This window comes from Tasmannia lanceolata, unplaced genomic scaffold (assembly GCF_043159265.1).
Source record: "Tasmannia lanceolata isolate RefF3 unplaced genomic scaffold, GAP_Taslan_0.1 ptg000038l, whole genome shotgun sequence".
Taxonomy (NCBI): Eukaryota; Viridiplantae; Streptophyta; class Magnoliopsida; order Canellales; family Winteraceae; genus Tasmannia; species Tasmannia lanceolata.
The window spans coordinates 2,512,639-2,535,541 of record NW_027518715.1 but is presented as its reverse complement, the minus strand read 5'-3'; positions in this window follow the sequence as shown (position 1 = coordinate 2,535,541).

Genomic DNA, 22,903 nt, shown 5'->3' with positions numbered 1-22,903 from the left:
AGATGAACCATTCAAATTCATAATTCCCTTCCGGTTAGTTATCCTGGTCAAGAAATGTTTATCTAAACACCTGTCAAGAAGCAGATCCCGCTTTTCCATGTTAATATCCAAGAGAGTCGTTGTTCTAAATTACCAATCTCAAATGTCTTGTTCAAGGTTTCAGTTATCAAAATCCCCAGAAGACAAGACCAGCAGTCTCTTTGAGAAAAATCTTGTTGAAGTTTCATAAAAATGTTCCTAATCCATTCTTGCTAGTAATGGTTCTTCGTTCCAAAGGTTTGCCGTTTCATCATTCGTCAAAGTCCTAGTTTCCAACATCTTTGTCGGGCACGATCCATAATATCCCCGATTTCATTGAGTTCAAAAAAATAAAAAATTCATCAAATCCAATCTTACGTCAAATTCAAGTTCATGGAAAATCTCTAAATTCTTCGAGCCCATTTGCAAATGGCCTCGTCTTCTCCTTGAGCCCGTTTGTGAACGGTGCCTCATCTCTCGAGTCCATTTGTGAATGGTTTCGTCTTCTCCTTGAGCCCATTTGTGAACGGTGCCTCATTTTCTGAGTTCATTTATGAACGGTCTCATGTCCTCCTTGAGCCCGTTTGTGGACGGTGCCTCATTTCTCAAAAAATCAAAAATTCATCAAATCCAATCCCCAATTCAAACAAAACGGGCCTACGTCAAATTCAAATTCATAAAAATCTCTAAATTTTTCATTGTTGAATTCATCAATCAAAGCTATCTTGTGTCGTTGAGCCCGTTTGTGAACGGTGCCTCATTTCTCGAGCCCATTTGTGAATGGTCTCGTCTTCTCCTTGAGCCCGTTTGCGGACGGTACCTCATTTCCCAAAAATAAAAATTCATCAAATCCAATCCCCGATTCAAACAAATCCAATCTTACGTCAAATTCAAGTTCATGAAAAATCTCATGTCCTCTTTGAGCCCTTCTGTGAAAGGTGCCTCATTTCTCGAGGCCGTTTGTGAATGGTCTCGTCTTCTCCTTGAGCCCGTTTGCGGACGGTACCTCATTTCCCAAAAATAAAAAATTCATCAAAACCAATCCCCGATTCAAACAAATCCAATCTTACGTCAAATTCAAGTTCATGAAAAATCTCATGCCCTCTTTGAGCCCGTTTGTGAACGGTGCCTCTTTTCTCGAGGCCATTTGGGGATGGTCTCGTCTTCTCCTTGAACCCGTTTGTGAACAGGTTTCTCATTCTCTGAGTCCATTTGTGAATGGTCTCATGTCCTCTTTGAGCCCGTTTGTGAACGGTGCCTCTTTTCTCGAGGCCATTTGTGAATGGTCTCATCTTCTCCTTGAGCCCGTTTGCGGACGGTACCTCATTTTCCAAAAATAAAAAAATTTATCAAATCCAAATCCTTAATTAAAAAATAAAAATAAAAATCCATTCCTACGTCAAATTCAAGTTCATAAAAAAATCCCTAAATTCTTCGAGCCCGTTTGTGAACGGTGCCTCATTTCTCGAGCCCATTTGTGAATGGTCTCGTCTTCTCTTCGAACCCGTTTGTGAACAGGTGTCTCATTCTCTGAGTCCATTTGTGAATGGTCTCATCTTCTCCTTGAGCCCGTTTGTGAACGGTGCCTCATTTTCTGAGTCCATTTGTGAATGGTCTCGTGTCCTCTTTGAGCCCGTTTGTGAACGGTGCCTCATTTCTCGAGTCCATTTGTGAATGGTCTTGTCTTCTCCTTGAGCCCGTTTGTGAACGGTGCCTCATTTCTCGAATCCATTTGTGAATGGTCTTGTCTTCTCCTTGAGCCCGTTTGTGAACGGTGCCTCATTTCTCGAATCCATTTGTGAATGGTCTCGTCTTCTCCTTGAGCCCGTTTGTGAACGGTGCCTCATTTCTCGAGTCCATTTGTGAATGGTCTCGTCTTCTCCTTGAGCCTGTTTGTGAATGGTGCCTCATTTCTCGAGTCCATTTGTGAATGGTCTTGTCTTATCCTTGAGCCCGTTTGTGAATGGTGCCTCTTTTCTCGAATCCATTTGTGAATGGTATCGTCCTCCTTGAGCCCGTTTGTGAACGGTGCCTCATTTCTCGAGTCCATTTGTGAATGGTCTTGTCTTCTCCTTGAGCCCGTTTGTGAACGGTGCCTCTTTTCTCGAATCCATTTGTGAATGGTATCTTCCTCCTTGAGCCCGTTTGTGAACGGTGCCTCATTTCTCGAGTCCATTTGTGAATGGTCTTGTCTTCTCCTTGAGCCCGTTTGTGAACGGTGCCTCTTTTCTCGAGTCCATTTGTGAATGGTTTTCTATCCTCCTTGAGGCCGTTTGTGAACGGTGCCTCATTATCCAAGTCCATTTGGGAATGCTTTTTATCCTCGTTGAACCCGCTTGTGAGCGGCGTCTCATCTCCTTCTAAAAACTGTTTGAGAGCGATCTTTGTCCTTTCCCTTCAGAATCCATTCGAAAATGATATCTCATTCTCTAATTGCCCGTTTGTGAACGGCGCCGCATCGAGTTTTTATTATTATTCAAGTTCTAGGGTTTCATCTAAGGTTTTGCATTATGTTAAGGTGCGTTGTATCTAGAGAGTCCTTTTATCGATTAAAACTACGCAAAATGGTTCTGTCATTTTTAACTTTGGTATTCAATGACTACGTCATCTCTACCAAAGAGGGGCATCTGTAGACACCCCATTTTGTTTTGTTTTAATCAACAAATAAATTAGTGTGTTAAATCCATGTGAGAACCCCCTCTATCATTGATTTATATGTTTTAGGTCATTAATATCTTGATCTGACTTTACGGATCATCAATCGGGACAAAATAAGCTAGGGTCACTTCATAGCCCGGACCCTGATTCCATTCCGAGACCCGATTTCCGTAAATCGTTAGATCAATGGCAGATCATGACCTGGGTCTAACCATCCAAAACCACCTAACCTCTCCTCTCATCCTAACCATTCAAACCTCACCTAACCTCACCTAACCTCTCCTCCCATCATAACCATCCAAACCTCACCTAACCTCACCTAACCTCACCTAACATCACCTAACCTCACCTAACCTTACCTAACCTCACCTAACCTCACCTAACCTCCTATCCCATTCTCCTATAAATACCCTCTCATCTCACCAAAAAAAAGAAGGGAAGAAAAGAGGAGAGAACCCCTCTCTTAGAAAATTCAAGCCCTCTCTCTAGACCAAATCCCTCTTCTCCATAAGTTTGCATGGAATATCGTCTACAAAAAGGTATGCCTTTTGGAATTTTATTTTCTTTTCTATATTTGTAGGATTGAGTGTTGTTTTGCGTATATTTTGGTTGATGTCATGTTTAATTTCGTACTAGTTTGGCCTTGGTCATGTTCTCACTTATGCTAAATATAATTAATGTGATAGGGTCATTAGAACCTATTTGTGATGGGATTTTGAAATCATTGGCTTGTTAGGGAATTTAGATTTCTTTTGGGAAAACAATTCATTAAAAATTTTGAACATTTACAAGAAAGAAAACTTGAATTTTACGTGAATTATCAAAACCCATTTAATTTGGCTTACAAAATCTCCATCTTTCAATTGATAACAACAGCCCCCACTCCAATTTGATAACAACAGCCCCCACTCAATCTCAAGAACCCAATATCCATACCCCACCTTGCCAAGTAGATAAAAACAACCCCTTTTTCAAACATCCCATTTGAATCTAATCTCAGGCCCATTCAAGCCATTTTTCATATTCACCGTCTTTTAATCACTAAAAAAAATAAGAACTATCAAAAGAAAACATGGGGGTGCCAATATCATTCCCGTCATAGTGCTAGCTGTTAGACTTTAAACAGATTTTTCGACCTCTAAACAACAGAATCGTGGGAAATGGTTAACTACAAAGTCGTAGATATTTTCGTGCCGTTTCCAACGAGTATTCGTGCTAGATCAGACGGCGAGTGGTTAAAAAGTTAAGTCCAAAATGGTTGCGGCACACCTTTAGGCATTTCCAGTTTAATGTTGCTGTCCTTTTGTTTGCAACACAAATTCGAACCTCTAAATCACAGATTTACAAACAATGGAGAACTAAAAAGTTGTAGCCCTATAAAAGATCTTTCCAACGCATGTTCGTACGTTGAATTTGGCCAAGCGGTTAAAGAGTTACGACAGTTTTAGTGGGCTGCATTTGTTAGATCTTTTAATGGTCAATGGTTTGTCGAATTTGTGCAATTGTCAAAACTTGGTTGTGTTAACGTCATTTTCCAAACCAAAATCGAAAGACATTAATCTAAAGTACATCCAACCTAAAATTAACAAAACTAAAATTCACCCATTTAAAATCCACTGATAAAAATCCGTTAAAAGCCATTAACCAAAAGACCACTAAAAATTTCAAGTGAAACTAAAACCTTCTAAATAAACAACTTTAAAAGCTACCAAACACACTAAATACCTTCAGATAATAAAAGCTTCAAGAAAACTCTAAAAGTTTCCACAAGCCCAAAAGAATTCGAGATTTCCAAGAGCCGGTGGATTCAAAATTCCTTTAGGAACCCTTAGAGCCCAATTTAGGAACACCGGTGTCGTGTCGTGTCCTAAGTTTTAGGGAGTCTTAGGTTTTGGGGAGTCCTAGAGTTAGGAGTCCAGCCTCATCACGGACGTTTGCTATGTATAGCAACCGTGCCATAGGTCTAGTTACACTAGTCACCCAATCTTTCCCTAGGACAAGCCTAGTAAACTAGGATGTAGGCAAACCTGCATTAGTCTAAGGGACCATTTGCATTTAGATGAGAATCATATAGCATCTTAGATGAAATCCTAAGATAATAAAATCCTCAACTTGAATTAAATAACTTCTCCTAAAACTGTTGAAACAGTCAATCCCGTCTAGGTCGGTGTCCTAGTTGAGTTAGGCATAAGTAGCTTAGCTTAGGTACACCGAACTACGTCGACTCTGATCCCAGTGAGGCTTGGGTACGTAGGCAGCTTGGATGTCTGATGGCATACCACCCGCGAGTCGGCACCACAAACAAATTGTGGTGTTTTGTATATTAATTTTCTTGTAAATGCTTAATCAAATCACTTAGGACTTTCCATGAAATTAGAATTTTAGGAGAACTTTCACTTAGATTGAATCCAGACAAATTAATAAATCAAGATACACATTTAGGATTCACATTGAAATTAGATCATAGGATGCATGTCACTTAGTTCGCACATTAACATAGAGTTGAATGAGCCATTTAAAATAAATTTAAAAGAGTTAGCTTTTGGAATCGAAGACCGATTATCGGGCAAGAATGGTGCATGTGGTGGATAACTCCCCATACCTTCCATTCTCGTAACCAGGTAGCGAGTCTAGATTTCTGGTTAATTACGGGTCCTAGATCCCACATCTAGGTGGCGACTCTGTCAGTCTCTTTCGTGTGGAATTCGGATTGCCTTAGTGATCCCAAGTTCACAGGAAAGATTAATTCAAATCAATAATAAAATGCACACGCCAATCGCGTGGATACGAGAGACCAAGAGAGAGAGAGCGGCGGCTCGCGCCCCACACCCCTCTCGCGGGATCAGGGTACCACAGGTACTAGTAACCCCACCTCGGTAGCTGAAAACCCTTTTCTGTGAACGTGGGGACCATGGTGGGCAGTTGATGGCCCTCTAAGGAGACTTCTCCTACCCCATTTAAGGACCCATAACACCTTCTTCAATACCATGTACAGCTCCCCTATATTGCCCTACAGAGTCCCCCTTTACCTACCAGTAACCCAATATAGGTAGTTGGGAACGCTTGAGTGTGAATTTCAAGACCACAGTTTCTAGCTGATAGGCCTTCTTTAATACCATGTGGAGACCCATGTTCATTGTTAAGCAGTCATGGTTCACTTGTTTTATCTTCGATTTCATTTATTAAATTATTGGTCCAATGGTGGTCATTGAATTCCAATAGCTAGTGCTTATCTGCTTTCTTTCTCAAAAGGTCTGATGCTATGAGTTTTTTTTAAAGTCATGTGAGCTAATACTCACCTGATGCCCATGTGGATCAGAATTTTAACAGACCTCCTAATCTGTTTTGGGGGTTTGTCGTTGTTGTTGTGGTTTGAGAAAATTCATATAGAACACTGATCTTTGCACTTATTGGTCAGCTCTTTTGTTTCTTGTTTGCTTTGCTTGATATCTAAGAAGGCAGACCTTAGAGGTTACAGACACGATACATATTTTCAGCTTAGTATGAGAATTGTAATAATTATTGGTTTGCTTGCTAGCTTTTCTTCATAATAGACCTGATTGGGAATATGAGTTTATGCTATGGGTTGGATTTTATTGATTTTCTTGGTAATTTCTTTTACAGATGATGAGGATCAGAATTTTAATGATGGTCAATATAACTGAGTTTTTGGGTTATGAATTGATCTCGGTGATTTTGATTTGGTTGTTCATTGCCATACAGTTTTTATCCGGTCAAGAGCCATTGCAAAGCCTTGAAAGATGTTGATGCGAAAGAGTGATAGACGGAAAGTAACAAAGCCTGCAAGAAGGTCAGAAAGGAGTTTAAAAGGGGAGGAGACGAAAATGGGAGCTGTGAAGAAGAGACAAACACATGTAAGTGTGTATGTTGTTAATTGTAGCAATCATAGTAAGTTAATTCATTTACCACATATATTTTGGCGATGTAATTTGTTTTGCAGGCTCCATACGTCCCAGCTCGATGTTCTCCAGCTTCTTTCAAATCGGCAATGGACATGATAAAGTTCAAGCCAGTCCATTTTGATGCCATAGAAAAGACACCTTTTCGACATCTGTTTGGCATGGAGGACATTATCATGCACAAGCCTCTCGTAAGAGCTATCCACGATAAGTGGACTCCTGGCAGTAAGACATTCACGTTAGGGAGTATAAATGTCTCCTTCGTTCCAAGAGATGTTGCATTGGCATTAGGACTGCCACTTACTGGAGAGAGAATGTAGGTGGTGAGGGTTCTGTCATCGACAGGACTAAATCCCAACCTAAAGTGCCTGGCTGGCCATTTCCAGAGGCCAACGTGAAGGCATCGGTTATCGAGAATGAGATTAAAGCAATAGTTAGAGGAAGAAATCAAGCTTCGATAGAGAAGACCCTCAAATATGTTCTCCTGCATCTTTTTGCCTCTGTCCTTTTCACAAAAAGTGCACATCGAGCTGACGAGCTGTTCTGGCCCTACATCGACGACATAGGAAAGATTGGCATGTATAATTGGGCGATGGCAGTGTATGACTGGCTTGTAGATTACCTAGACAGAGTCAGCAAGGGTGGCAGGTACCTTGGTGGCTGCTCGTTGGTGATTCAGGTAATTTAGACTCATGACGTTTAATATTCTAACTGCGCTGTTTATAGTATGATTAACATGGTGTTTCATATGTATGCAGGTATGGTTATACGAGCATACCACATTTTGGATTCCCACCAATCCAACTACTCGTCCACGTGTGCTTAAATGGGACTGGAAAGCAAACGAATCAAAGACATATCGATTAGTGGAGCAGAAGCAGATAAAGAAATCGGAGGTGAGATATTAAAAATTTGTTAACGTATATATCAATACTACTATCTTGTTAGCTGACTATGTTTTTCAAATATTCAGGTGCTGGTGACATTGAAAGTATCTCTGTTAGAGAAGTCACAGTACCTAAAGGATGAGGTAATGCAGTCGAGCAAAACTATGTTGCGTACGTTATTTTATTTTACTTGTTGGTATTTAAAATTTGATCATTGACTGTCGTGTTTAAACATTAGGATGTTGAGGAGACAACGGAAGCCGATAAGGAACAGTTGGAGTCCGAGGGGATAGTTTTGGGAGTAGAAAGTGAATTGAAGAAAGGAAGTGAAGATGACTGCAAGCATATAAAAATTTTGGCGAGAGAGAGAGAGAGATGTAGTCGATAGACAGTGGCAGATGATTAGAGCAGCAGAGGAAGAAATAAGAAAAATAGAGGAAGATGTTGGAAAAAGAGAGGAAGATGTGGGAAAGTTAGAGGAATTGAAAAAAGGAATGGAGCGTATGCAGAGAACAAATGAAGGGACAGGGGGAAGGATGGAGGGGGTTGAGGAGGAGAGGAAGGGCAAAAATGCATCTCAAGGTGCACGATTATCTTCGCAGATGTGCGAGGATTGGACGGATTTAGCTGACCTTGGATGTGACATGGATGCAGCCGCCACCCTAATAGATGTATCGTCTCAGTAGCCCAAGTCACATAAAGAAATATTCGGCATCACACACGGGGTGATCGTTAAACCTTTGCAACGATTGTTCGAAATGGAGGTGAGGAAGGAAGTGGCACCATCTACTGAAGTTGAGCTGAAAGTGGTGCTGGATTCCGAATTAGGGAGCATTGTAAGGGGTGTGAAGATGGATGGAAGGAGTAGGAAACCTGGGAGAGCTAGAAAAAGCCCCTACTTATCAGGGAAGACCCGAAAGAGAAGGCAGAAGGAAGAGAAGGAAGAGGGTGAGGACCCCAACATACCTAAACCACCCCCCAAGAAGAAACGGGATGACGGGATGTTGCCTAAGGGAAGGAGAACAGCTCTGATAGAGAGACTCCTAAAGCATGAGAAAAGGCAAGTAGATGTGAATTATATTAGACCATGATTTAAGGTGATCATAAATGAAAATTATTAACTAACAATTTAATACAATTCTGCAGTGATATTCTCATGGAAAAGGATGATGTACACGTAATAGCCGAAGACCTACAACATCTTTGGAATGTCAGACAATACCTGACTGGCACTGTAAGTGTCATTTTCTATCAATAAAATCTACATTACCTCACATCTCACATTTACTTCTCTTCCTTGAAGATCGTGGATATTTATGGGAAGCACGTACAGTCCTGCAACGAGGATGGGTTAGCAGATCCTAGGGGCGGAATTGTCTTCGTTCCTTCGGTGGTACATGTAAGTGTAATTTCTATCTTCCCACATTTCAGTTTACATAAGATTATATCTGTAGTATCCCATTGAATTCCTTTTTTTTTAGGGAACTCTTACTGCAGTGGGGAGCGAAGTGACTGAGGAGCTGAGGGTAGAAAAGTGGAAGACGGCGAAGGACGCTCTCCACGGTAGACTTATAGAACACCAGCTAGAAGCAGTACAAATGGTACTATTACCATTATGTCAAGACAGCCACTGGGTTCTTCTCATTGTCGATATGGTCACCAAAATGTTCCACGAATGCAATTCCTGTAAAGGATTGGAGTTCCAGGAACGAGCAGGATTGACCGTAAGTGGGTTAGCATCTTCAATGTTTTCCTACTTATAAATCTATACGTATAACACTTATGTTTCCTAAACCTGTCAATGTTAACCACTTGCAGGCAGCGTTGTTGAAGGAGTACTTCAAGGAAAGGGGCTGTGATATAGACCATTTTCAATATGATCAGATGGACAATTTCCCACAACAGGCCAATGGGTCAGTATATTTAAATGTTTATTTTTTTAGGGTATGAATTTTATTCGCTCAATACAACCGTTGTTATGCAGGTTCGAATGTGGTTTGTTCGTGCTTAAAGCGATCGACCATCTGTATGCAAAGGATCCATTCACTTTCAGCAAGTCTGACATTCCCGCTTATCGGCTGCAGCTGTGCAAAAGATTCTTGCGCTGAGAGTTCGAGGACTGTGGCGATTTTCTTAAGGGGGGTATATGAGTGAAAAAATGAAGAAGAGCTCTTGAAGTTCTCATGGATGTTGTAAAGAGGATGGACATTGATGGTCTTTGCTGTGAAGTTTTGTGTCTATTTGTAAGCAAAATGGGGTAAATTTATTTGTAATTGTAGGGCGCATCTGTATAGGACAGAAAGCAGGCTGTAGAGACACAGAGGGAGGGTTTGGTTGTATCTCAGCATACTGACAACTATGTATTTGTAATGAAAAATCAAGTTCTGTGAAGTGATGGTGGTTGTGGCATTGGGTTCATTGCGAAATATGGTAAAGGACTTTGAAAATCATCAAATATTTGTTCATAAAGTTTTGGGGGAATTTATATTTCTATTGGATGGAAATATGATTTATTTGTATTTAATTGTGGTTATTCTCTCTAGTTTTTATTTTCATCGTCATAGTTGGCAATGGGACCCCTGTTTTTTGTGCTTTTCCGGCTTTGTTTGGTTGCTTGAACTGTTGGGAAGAAAAAAATTCTTCCTCAAAGTTGTTGATAAATTGCACACAATTTCTTACAACAGCCACCCCCTTCTTTCCAAATGGATTGTCCACCCCACACCATAGGATGATCCATAACGTCCATTTGATGGCCCACAATTTAAATAGGTTGTGTAGCAAAAGACAATTCATGCATTTAGTTCATGGTTTGAACTTGCTATGTCCTCCTTACATAAAAAATAAAAAAATAAAGAAATAAAAAAGAAGAAAAAAATAATTCTCGGAGCTCCGAGATTTTGTCTCGGAACTCCGAATATATGGGCAGAGGGAACCTCGAAAGATTCTCGGAAGTCCGAGACAATGTCTCGGAACTCAGAGATTTTGGCCAGGTTAACCTCGGAGCTCCGAGAAAATTGCTCGGAACTCCGAGATTCGGGCCAGTAGAAATTGAAAAAAATCTGTCTATTCTTGGAAGTCCGAGACAATTTCTCGGAATTCCGAGATTTCGTCCAAGTTAACCTCGGAGCTCCGAGATAATTTCTCGGAACTCCGAGATTCGGTCCAGTAGAAATTGCAAAAAATCAGTCTATTCTCGGAAGTCCGAGACAATTTCTCGGAACTCCGAGATTTCGTCCAGGTTAACCTCGGAGATCCGAGATAATTTCTCGGAACTCCGAGATTCGGGCCAGGAAAAAAATTTTTTGCCTTCTGTTCTCGGAACTCCGAGAATCGGCCCAGGAGCTTTATAACCCTGGACCCGGTTCGTTTTTTTAACTTTTCTTCTCTTCTTTCCCTCTTCCTTCCACTTCTCTTCAAACCCTAACTCCACTTTTTCTTTCTTTCCGTCATTTTCTCCCTACATCTTCCTCCAAAACCCTCTTCTCCCTTCCAAATCCCTCTTTTCTTCCTAAAACCCTAGCATTTCACCCCTTTTTTGTTTTTTCTTTCTTCCCTTCTCTATTTCTCTTTTTTTCCTCCATTTTAGAGCTATTTCTCTTCTTCTTTACATATCACTTTTCTCTCCACCCACATTTCCTCTCACCATGCCTCCTAAAACCAAAAATCTCAACATCGGAGGCTCCTCCCAAGTTGAAGACCCCGAATACGTTCGTGAAGAAGTTCTCGACGAAGAAGGGCCTTCACGAAAGAAGGCCAAGGCCAAGGCTGTGGCTGCCGAGGTTGTGGCCAACTCCTATTTCACTGGGGATAAGGCGAAGAAACTCTGGGCCGACGTCGGCAATAGGGGCATCCTCACCGGTAGGTACATTGATCCCCCTGTCCTTCAAAATTTTGATTTAAAGGCCAAATTTGATGCTCTTCATTGGACACCCAACCTTCACATCAACGACCCTCGATTGGTGTGTCTCTTCTATGCCAATTTCACCATTTCCCCTTCCTTCTTCAAAATCGAATCTAAGATCAAGAAAACTGTCATCAAACTCAACTATCAGACTTTTGCCACAGTATTTGGGATTAGCCATGAGGGCCTCTTACACTATTTTTTGCCGGAAGATGGGACGCATTCACTTGATGATATTGATCATGACACTGTCTATGGTCGGATAACACGGCGCTACCAGTCTAATATGCCCGTACATTCTGCCGACCTCATTCCGCATGCGCGCATGCTCCATAACTTCATGTACCACATCTTCATACCTCGTGCTGGGATGCGTGAAGCCCTAAGACCCTTAGAGGCATATATTATCTACAGCATCCTAGAGGGCCGCCAGCTTTGTCTGCCATATATCATATTTCGCTACATGTTTCACACCCCTGGACGCTACCGCTCTTCCTTACCATATGGCATGATTCTCACCCGTGTCTTCCGCCACTTCGGCATCACCTTGGATGGAGAGATGACCATGACTCCTACGGCCCCGTTTGATGTTCAGACCTTTAACCGCATGGGTCTTAATGAAGCAGCGATTGACATCGATTATGTCGATGGAGGAGGCTATGAAGCCGAGGACCAGGCTGCAGGGGCACCTCAGCCGTCACAAGATACATCTCAGTTCTGCACTCACCAAGATTTGGCTCACATGCAGGAGGCCACTGAGCGATCCATGGCCTCTCAGTTTCAGCAGTTGTCTACCCATGTCGACTTTGCGATTTCGACTCGCTTCCAGACCATGACTTCCCACGTTGATGACCAGTGGGCCGCCTATTATCGCCTCATCTCCAGTGGTAAGTGGGGCCAGGCGTCGGGCAGTTCTTCCCATCAGTCGCCGCCTCCTCCGGAGCAGTAGATGGATCTAGTTCTCTGATGATGGATCCTGTCTTGCTCATATTTCTCTTTATATTAGGCTTATCTATATGTTTCTATAGTCTTTGGATTATCAGTTGGTTGTATGGATCCTATTTAGGTAGATTCTTCTATAGTCAGTTGGATCTTTTTGGGATGTATTCCGTTTTATCTAATTCTTAAGGGGGATATATGAGTGAAAAAATGAAGAAGACCTCCTGAGCTTCATAGACTTATGTCTTTGGCATATCGGGTTTACATTTATTCATCCACCTCGGGTAAATTATGTGAAGTTCTCATGGATGGTGTAAACAGGATGGACATTGATGGTCTTTGCAGTGAAGTTTTGTGTGTATTTGTAAGCAAAATGGGGTAAAATGGAGTAAATTTATTTGTAATTGTTGGGCGCATATGCATAGGACAGAAATCGGGCTGTAGGGACACAGAGTTTGTTTGTATCTCAGCATACTGAGAAGTATGTATTTGTAATTAAAAATCATGTTCTGTGAAGTGATGGTGGTTGTGGCATTGGGTTCATTGCGAAATATGGTAAAGGACTTTCAAAATCTTCAAATATTTGTTCAACAAGTTTTGGGGGAATTTATATTTCTATTGGATGGAAATATGATTTATTTGTATTTAATTGTGGTTATTCTCTCTAGTTTTTATTTTCAGCGTCATAGTTGGCAATGGGATCCCTGCTTTTTGTATTTTACTGTAGGTGAAAATGTTAGGACTTTGTCTGATAGAGCCCCAAGTTGCAAGTCCGTTTGGTTGGTGGAATTTTGTTGCTTCTTGTCACTTGTGTGGAACAAAAATCTTCCTGGGAGATTGTTGGGAAAAAAATTAATCCCGGTAAAAAAAATAATTCCGGTGCTTTCTTTGGTTGCTTCAACTGTTGGGAAGAACAAAATTCTTCTTCAAACTTGTTGATGAATTGAACACCATTTATGACAACAGCCACCCCCTTCTTTCCAAATGGGCTCTCCACCCCACACCATAGGATGATCCAAAACGTCCATTTGATGGGCCACAATTTAAATAGGTTTTGTGGCAAAAGAAAATTCCATAGATTGATCGTAGCCCCCCACCGTAGATGAACTCCATAACAAAAACAAAAAAACTTGACTGCCCAGGTTAGGATAAACCCACGACTCTGCGGTTTGGGCACAACCTCTTTACATTGTGCTCCATCAATGGACGGTTGTGAATCATCCTATGGTGCGGTATGTTTAGTCCATTTTGGAAGCATGAGATCAATTGCAAGAATGGAAAATTAAATTGGTAGGCCATGCATTATTTGTGGTGACTTCGATCTAAACCTCATACCAAATATGGTTGACATTCTGCCAATGATTGCTTCGAACAAAACATTCGCATATCGTAATAAAAAGCGTTGCCTACGCATTATTTGCAACATGTAAGGGGTAAAATTTTTATCACGCCATAAGAAGGTTGTTTATTTATATATAAATAGAGTGAAGCGGAAAAAAGAATTGGTTTTGATCCATATTTACAATCCCAAGCATATTTACATCCACTACAGATGTCCAGTAAAATGAAAATAACAGCACCAAACATAAGAATCTAAGTAGAAGAGGAAGTTGATGAGGCAGAACTTGTTGACGCTAGTGAATACCCTTCAACGCTGCTCTCCTGTTTCTCATTTTGTATGCACCCACTACTGCCATGTAAATAAGCATGAAGGGCAACATCTGCCTCCTGCCTGGTCCCATATGATTGGTAACAAGCTCCACTAAACTTGTTCACCTTAAGAGGGCAGTCCTGCCAATTTTCAAATACGCCAACCTGCCTTCCCTTAAAAACCACGTAGAACTTTCGTTTTGCCATTCGCCTGCACAAACGCAAATCCAAACGATAGCTATAAACCGAATTGGAATAAGGCATTTTTTAGCGAAGACCTATTGAAAGTGAAGTTCAGCCAACAGAAAACCCAATTGTCAGAATATATTCTCTTCTCCAATTTAGAGCATTTGAAACTCATCAAAAAAAGTTCAAGTAAACGGTATTGTTTCAGTTATTTACACTAAAAAGTGAATTGATTCAGTTGAAATGGATTATATATATATACAACCAAATTTCTTTTCCAGTTGTTGATCTATTTCTTAGCAGCAGGGAAAAACTTATTTTAACAATGCTTGCAAGGTAGAACTCATTCCAGCTTCAGAAAACTGGGCAGCCTTCAACTATGAGAACTCATTCTAGCTTCAGAAAACTGGGTAACCTTCAACTTTCAGAACTCATTCCACTTTCATAAAACTGGGCAGCCTTCAACTACGATGCCTTTCGCAGTAGGACAAGAAGCGAAGGGGCACCCATCCAAGTAATTTCCCCACCGGTTGAGGCTTCCAATTCTGCAAGAGCCACCATGCAGTTCCCAAGTACAGAAGTGCTGCTATCAGGGTACCCACCACCTGAAATTTTCATTCCATTCATCTTCATTGTCATTATTTACAACGAGAAAGATATTGTTAGGATGACATATTTGGTTATTAATTTGTTCAATTGGGTAAAGAGGAAAGGTGGAAGAGGAGAGGCACATACCTGACCCATGAACATTGTTATTCGAGGAATCTTCATGTAATGACCAAGCTTGAAGTCTTGCAGAAATGTAACAGCCTGTGACATACTGATATACCCATAAACCTTGAAGCATATGTTAGCGACGGGGTATCCTCGGTATATACTTTGTTTGAAGACATTGTATATTTTGTTTTAGGATTCTTCCCTGCGAAATAGACTCAAACCCAATATAAACTAGGATTCAAGTACATTTTTTTAATTACAGTACACAAAAAAAGATAAATATATGCACACCACTAATTACAGTATACCAAAAAAGGGTTTCACGTAACAAAAAATTAAATACAGGAACTAATTACTGTGCACACTTTCAATTAATCCACTTCTCATCCATCCAAGTGGAGCCTCCAATGCATTGTCCGCGGAGTAATTACGTGAGAAAAGGAGCTGCACAAGGTACACCCGACCTACAAACACCACCACCACACCACACCGAATAAGTATGGAATCGGGGATGTTTTATACTACTTATTCACCTCCATAAATTACGTATCACGTACCTATTGAAAACGGAGGCAGAGGGTCCAATGGCAGATTCATCAGGCAGTTGTCTCTCAATGGGAGGTTCTCTGCAAGTCCTTTTGTTGTAGCCAAGTTTTCCACAGATCGTACATTTGCGATGCACTCCACTCTGCAATTCGCGGTCAGATCTTCTCGTATGCGGCCGTCCAGGTGGTCTTTTCGCTATAGGAGGTAATACAGTGTTGAGAGGTTCTGGAGGCACTTCCCATTGAGTGCGATCTACAGTAGGGTGAAGCACCTCAGCGTACGTTTCCCGATACATCTCTATACGAAACCATTTCTGGCAATAATCGTACTCATCAAAATCTGTGATGGCAATGGCTGCCATGGCATATCCGCACGGCAGCCCAAGCGTTTGGAACTCACGACATGTACAGGTTTGTTGCAGCAAGTCTACGACATCATGATGATCATGGGACCTTACTTCAAATTCGTGCACACCTACTCGATAAGCATCATATCCGCGACCCTGTTCTCTGGCCAGACCCAAATGTTTTTCTGCATAATGCGTGCACTTTGTTTCCCATTCATGGCCCATCGCTTGACGTTTCTGTATGTATTCAGAGCTCTTAAAACGAGTCAGCTCCACCGCAGCTGCAATCGGCAATTTTCTGGCATCCTTTAGCACTGCATTGTAACACTCCGATCTATTGGTGGTCAACACATCATATCTATCCCCCTTGAAGTAGAAACTAGCCCAGTTTTCCTTGCGAATAGTGGCTATCCAGTTGTGTGCATTTTCACTCCTCGCCTTAATTTTTTCCATTGTGTCTATGAAAACACTCTCTCTCAAAGCTCTAGCAGCTCTCCAGAACAATTTCTTAAGTAAAGGGTCTTTGAAGTCGGTGTACAAATTGGCGGCGAGGTGACGCAAGCAGTAGCTATGGTTTGCAATAGGCATTACTTTAGGCACTGCTTGCATCAACCCCTTTTGTCGATCGGAGCATAGGGTCAATGCGCCTATCCCCTCCGGCAATACGTACCGCTTCACCAAATAGAGGAACCAGCACCAGCTATCTTCGTTCTCAGTCTCGACAACTCCAAAAGCTAATGGAACTAATCCGTTGTTCCCATCTACCCCAACTGCGATAAGTAAGATTCCAAGATACTTTCCACGTAGATGCGTCCCATCGACCAAAACTATCGATCTGAGTGTTCGCTGGAAAGAACGTATGCTGGGACCAAATCCCAGAATAAGCGAGCAAATTTATCATCTCCCCCTGGATGTAGATCTCTCGCTCGAAAAACACGCATGAAGGTGCCCGGGTTTGTTCTCATCATCTCAACTATCAGTGCAGGCAGCAAGCGGTACGAGTCCTCCACATTTCCACACTTTATTTCAAGGATGATGTTCATCGCAAGGTGTGCTCTACGGTAGGTCATGGTTATACCCCAGTGCGACTTGAGGTACTGTCTTATGATCCTTGTCCCGACATCTTCTGGACGATCAAATAGGGGTAAGCATGTCTCGGCAACCCATGGTGATGTAGGTAGATGATTGTCATTGCCCTTTAAGTGAGATGTACACGTATGGTCGCTGACAAACTTCTTCACTAGCACATAAGTCAAACGGTTAATGCCTGATATACGCCACTTGCAACCTGGTTCCTTGCATACAACGGCATACTTCTTGAGAGTTGACCGTGACTTCTTGAACATGAATCGCTGCCGAATTGCATACTCCTTAACGGCCTTCTTGAACTGCTTCATATTTGGATACATAGCCCCAACAGTTAACTCATCGAACTGAAGATTATCTGCATCTACCTCATCAGCCCTAACATACATGTCGTCTACTTCGACTGCCCGACATGTGCCAGCAGGTAGAAATGGCCGACCATTGCCGGTAGGGGGAGCCACTTTTGTTGGCTTAAGGCTTTCACCAGAATCTTCGTCGTGATTTTCATTTCCATTATCATTTTCAAGATCATGGGCGGCCTCATCACCCTGCTCATCCTGAACCTCAGCCTCAACCTCAGCCTCATCATCATCCTCATCATCATCCTCTGCAGGATCATCATCATTGTCATCTTCAGTTCTAAATTCTTCCAAATCACAACCGAAGACATAAAAATCATCCTCGAAAACATTAATATGCTCCAACGGCACATCTGCATCCTTCCCGAGGACAATGATATCTTCAGAGATATGGTTCCCATACATATTGTCCGATAAGTTTTCATTTAGGTCAACTCGAACCCTACACAGTTCAACAATATAAAATCAGGATAGTAGATTTAGTACTTGAATATAAATAAAATTCTACAAGACATACCTTGAACTAAATTGTGCCGAGTCACCTCCTATGCTTGTATTACCCAATTCTGTTTCATATTATCTTTGTAAGTCTACTTCAAAACGAGAGTCGGGAGTGACAGTTACTCATTCCGGTGGATATCTTAGGTGTGGAATCGGTGGAACGGAAGTAGGAGGTATGCATGCATTATTAGAGGGATTTTGAGAGGGAATCGGTGGTACAGAAGTCAAAGGTATGGGCAGGTTATTAGAGGGATTTTGCGGTGAAAAGGAAGTAGAAGGTATGACATTGTATAGGCCATTGTCAATTTTTGTTATGTATAGCATCACAGAGTTGAAAGTATCTTTCTCAAGCACCTTAACCAACTTTTGGAAGATATCATCGCTATCGACGTCGATTAGAGTGCTTATATATGGATCAACAACATATCGACATTTGATGGATAGTGACACCCGTCCTGTAATACTCTCAATTCGACTGTGGATTAGAGCCTCCAATTCTTTAAGATTCATTCGGGGACTTACCAATAAGAATTTCTTACTCCCACCAACATATTCCCAATTAACTTCATCCTTCAGTATGCCATCATAGTGTAACAGTACAGAAACCATTGTGCGTGCCACTTTACGAAGACCTGCAAAGGGCCAACAAGATATCATAAGAACCACTACGTAAAGGGGGCTTCTTAAGGCGAATAAGTAGAGGCCGGCTTAACCAAAACCTTGGGAGGTACACGGTGAGGAGGTGAACCAGACAACTCTGGTTTTGAAAGAACAAAATATGAGCTTCCTGATTGAGAACTTGTCTGCAAAAGGAGTATATGATATGGTTAAGACTTAAACATGACAAGAATATGATAACATTTTTATTTAGAGTACATCTAATACCAGACTAAAGCATGCAAATAATTGCACTTAAGTGAACATTGCATTTCAAGTATACAGGTCACAATACCAAATCTAGTTTAAAGACGAAATGTACCAGAAATTAGTTTAACATGTTAGATCTGGTAAGGATATAATATTTTCTTAAATAAATATTACAGAAGGGATTATGGGCCCTCAAATGGGGTAGAAGAAGTACCCTTGGAGGGTCCATCAAATCCAGAAGATGGTCCTCAAGTTCAAAGTGATGGGTTTTCAGCTACAAAAAGAGGTTACTAGTACCTAAGGGGGGCTTCTCAAGGGCAATAGAGGGGAGCTGCGCATGGTATTACAGAAAGGATTATGGGCCCTCAAATGGGGTAGAAGAAGTACCCTTCGAGGGCCCATCAAAACCAGAAGATGTTCCTCAAGTTCAAAGTCATGGGTTTTCAGCTACAAAAATTGGGTTACTAGTACCTAAGGGGGGGCTTCTCAAGGTCAGTAGAGGGGAAGGTCAGTAGAGGGGAGTTGCGCATGTTATTACAGAAGGGATTATGATCCCTCAAATGGGGTAGAAGAAGTACCCTTGGAGGGTCCATCAAATCCAGAAGATGGTCCTCAAGTTCAAAGTGATGGGTTTTCAGCTACAAAAAGGGGTTACTAGTACCTAAGGGGGGCTTCTCAAGGGCAGTAGAGAGGAGCTGCTCATGGTATTACAGAAGGAATTATGGGCCCTCAAATGGGGTAGAAGAAGTACCCTTGGAGGGCCCATCAAATCCAGAAGATGTTCCTGAAGTTCAAAGTCATGGGTTTTCAGCAACAAAAATGGGGTTACTAGTACCTAAGGGGGGCCTTCTCAAGGGCAATAGAAGGGAGCTGGCATGGTATTACAGAAGGAATTATGGGCCCTCAAATGAGGTAGAAGAAGTACCCTTGGATGGTTCATCAAATCCAAAAGATGGTCCTCAAGTTCAAAGCGATGGGTTTTCAGCTACAAAAATGGGGTTACTAGTACCTAAGGGGGGGCTTCTCAAGGGCAATAGAGGGGAGCTGCGCATGGTATTACAGAATGGATTATGGTCCCTCAAATGGGGTAGAAGAAGTAACCTTGGATGGTTCATCAAATCCAAAAGATGGTCCTCAAGTTCAATGTGATGGGTTTTCAGCTACAAAAAGGGGTTACTAGTACCTAAGGGGGGCTTCTCAAGGGAAGTAGAGGGGAGTTGCGCATGGTATTACAGAAGGGATTATGGGCCCTCAAATGGGGTAGAAGAAGTACCCTTGGAGGGCCCATCAAATCCAGAAGATGTTACTCAAGTTCAAAGTCATGGGTTTTCAGCTACAAAAATGGGGTTACTAGTACCTAAGGGGGGCTTCTCAAGGGTAGTAGAAGGGAGCTGCGCATGGTATTACAGAAGGGATTATGTGCCCTCAAATGGGGTAGAAGAAGTGCCCTTCGAGGGCCCATCAAATCCAGAAGATGTTCCTCAAGTTCAAAGTCATGGGTTTTTAGCTACAAAAATGGGGTTACTAGTACCTAAGGGTGGGCTTCTCAAGGGCAGTAGAGGGGAGCTGCGCATGGTATTACAGAAGGGAATATCAGCCCTCAAATGGGTTAGAAGAAGTACCCTTGGAGGGTCCATCAAATCCAGAAGATGGTCCTTAAGTTCAAAGTGATGGGTTTTGAGCTACAAAAAGAGGTTACTAGTACTTAAAGGGAGCTTCTCAAGGGCAATAGAGGGGAGCTGCGCATGGTATTACATAAGGGATTATGGACCCTCAAATGGGGTAGAAGAAGTACCCTTGGAGGGCCCATCAAATCCAGAAGATGTTCCTCAAGTTCAAAGTCATGGGTTTTCAGCTACAAAAAGGGGTTACTAGTACCTAAGGGGGGCTTCTCAAGGGCACTAGAGGGGAGCTGCGCATGGTATTACAGAAGGGATTATGGGCCCTCAAATGGGCTGGAAGAAGTACCCCTGGAGGGCCCATCAAATCCAGAAGATGTTCCTCAAGTTCAAAGTCATGGGTTTTCAGCAACAAAAATGGGATTACTAGTACCTAAGGGGGGGCTTCTCAAGGGCAGTAGAGGGGAGCTGCGCATGGTATTACAGAAGGGTCTATGAACCCTTAAATGGGGTAGAAGAAGTACCCTTGGAGGGTCCATCAAATCCAGAAGATGGTCCTCAAGTTCAAAGTGATGGGTTTTCAGCTACAAAAAGGGGTTACTAGTACCTTAGGGGGGCTTCTCAAGGGCAATAGAGGGGAGCTGCGCGTGGTATTACAGAAGGGATTATGGGCCCTCAAATGGGGTAGAAGAAGTACCCTTCGAGGGCCCATCAAATCCAGAAGATGTTCCTCAAGTTCAAAGTCATGGGTTTTCAGCTACAAAAATGGGGTTACTAGTACTTAAGGGGGGGCTTCTCAAGGGCAGTAGAGAGGAGTTGCCCATGGTATTATAGAAGGGATTATGAGCCCTCAAATGGGGTAGAAGAAGTACCCTTGGATGGTCCATCAAATCCAGAAGATGGTCCTCAAGTTCAAAGTGATGGGTTTTCAGCTACAAAAAGGGGTTACTAGTACCTAAGGGAGGCTTCTCAAGGGCAGTAGAGGGGAGCTGCACATGGTATTACAGAAGGGATTATGGGCCCTCAAATGGGGTAGATGAAGTACCCTTGAAGGGCCCATCAAATCCAGAAGAAAGTCCTCAAATTCAAAGTCATGGGTTTTCAGCTACAAAAATGGGGTTACTAGTACCTAAGGGGGGGGCTTCTCAAGGGCAATAGAGGGGAGCATCGCATGGTATTACAGCAGGGATTATGGGCCCTCAAATGGGGTTGAATAAGTCACCATGGAGGGCCCATCAAACTCAGGGGTTTTCAACTACATAAATGGGAATCCTAGATCGAAACTTGTGCAAAACAGGAGCTGATTCGTGGGTTTTTGTTGTGCATAAACAGAGGTAGGCTGCTCACTCCTCTTTCCCTATTTGCTTTTTCTTGCCTGGTTTAAGCTCAGAGAAAATGGTAGGAATGATGGCTGTAAATCTGTTCCGTTTTTTTTTCTCTAAAATCTGCAAATGCAGCTCCTTCATCATCCTCTAACAGGTTCTAAAACTAGGCAATGTTTAACGAACAGAGAGAGAGTGGGGTTTTAAAGTTTGATGAAATTGGAGATAAATAAGACCTGATCATTGTTAGAGGGCTAAAAGGTTTGTATCAAAGCCAATAGAGGTGATAATTGTAGTATAATGAAAGCCTGATATTGAATGAGAAAGATCTCGAATTGCTCTAGGGAATAGAATTGCAGGTGCAACTGATGATGGAGTGCAGAAATAAAAGGGGTTGAAATTGGAGTTCTAAAAAATTAAGCTCTCAACAATAAATTCTTCATCCAATTGGAGCGTTGCCACGACCCACCTGGATATTTTCTTTGCCTATTTTGATAGAAGCCAACCATAGACTTGGCTTCCTCAATCTCAAATGACTTGAATTACCATCATACTTCAAATCGTGATGTTTCTCCTACACATTGAATCTGCTCTTTTCCTCTTTTCAAATCGCCACATGAGACTTCTAATATGAGTTGCAAGATGAAATCATTGCCATTTGTTTTACCCAATGCTCAATAGAGAGGATATTAAAAAAAAAAAAAACAGGGACCGAATCTCTTATGTCACTAACAAATCACAACATTTAGCCAAGTTTTGAGATGTGGATGAGATGGTATTGAATTTTAGAATTAGTTTATAAAGGATGGAGATTGAAAAAATAGAAAGTTTCTTATTTTATAAACTTTACAAAACATCCATCTTTTAGACGTAGGAAACCCTATATATGGTGTTAAGGAACTTTTAGCTGAGTTTTGAGATTAAGATGAGATGATATTGAATCTTAAATTTAGTTGATGAAGAATAGATATTTAAAAAATAGATGGTTTCTTATTTTAGAAACTTTGTAAGACATCTATCTTTTAGGAAAAAGGAAACCTTAGGGATGGTGCCAGGGAGCTTTTAGCCAAGTTTTGAGATGAGGATGAGATGGTATTTAATCTTAGATTTAGTTGATAAAGGATATAGATTGAAAAAATAGAAAGTTTGTTATTGTAGAAAGCTTAAAAAACATCCAACTTTTAGACATATGAGACCCTAGAGACGGTGTCAATGAGCTTTTAGCCATGTTTTGGGATGAGGATGAGAGGGTATTGAATCTTAGATTTAGTTGATTAATGATAGAGATTTTTAAAATAGAAAGTTTATTATTTTAGAAACTTTATCAAACATCCATCTTTTAGACATAAGAAACCCTAGAGATGAAATCAACGAGCATTTA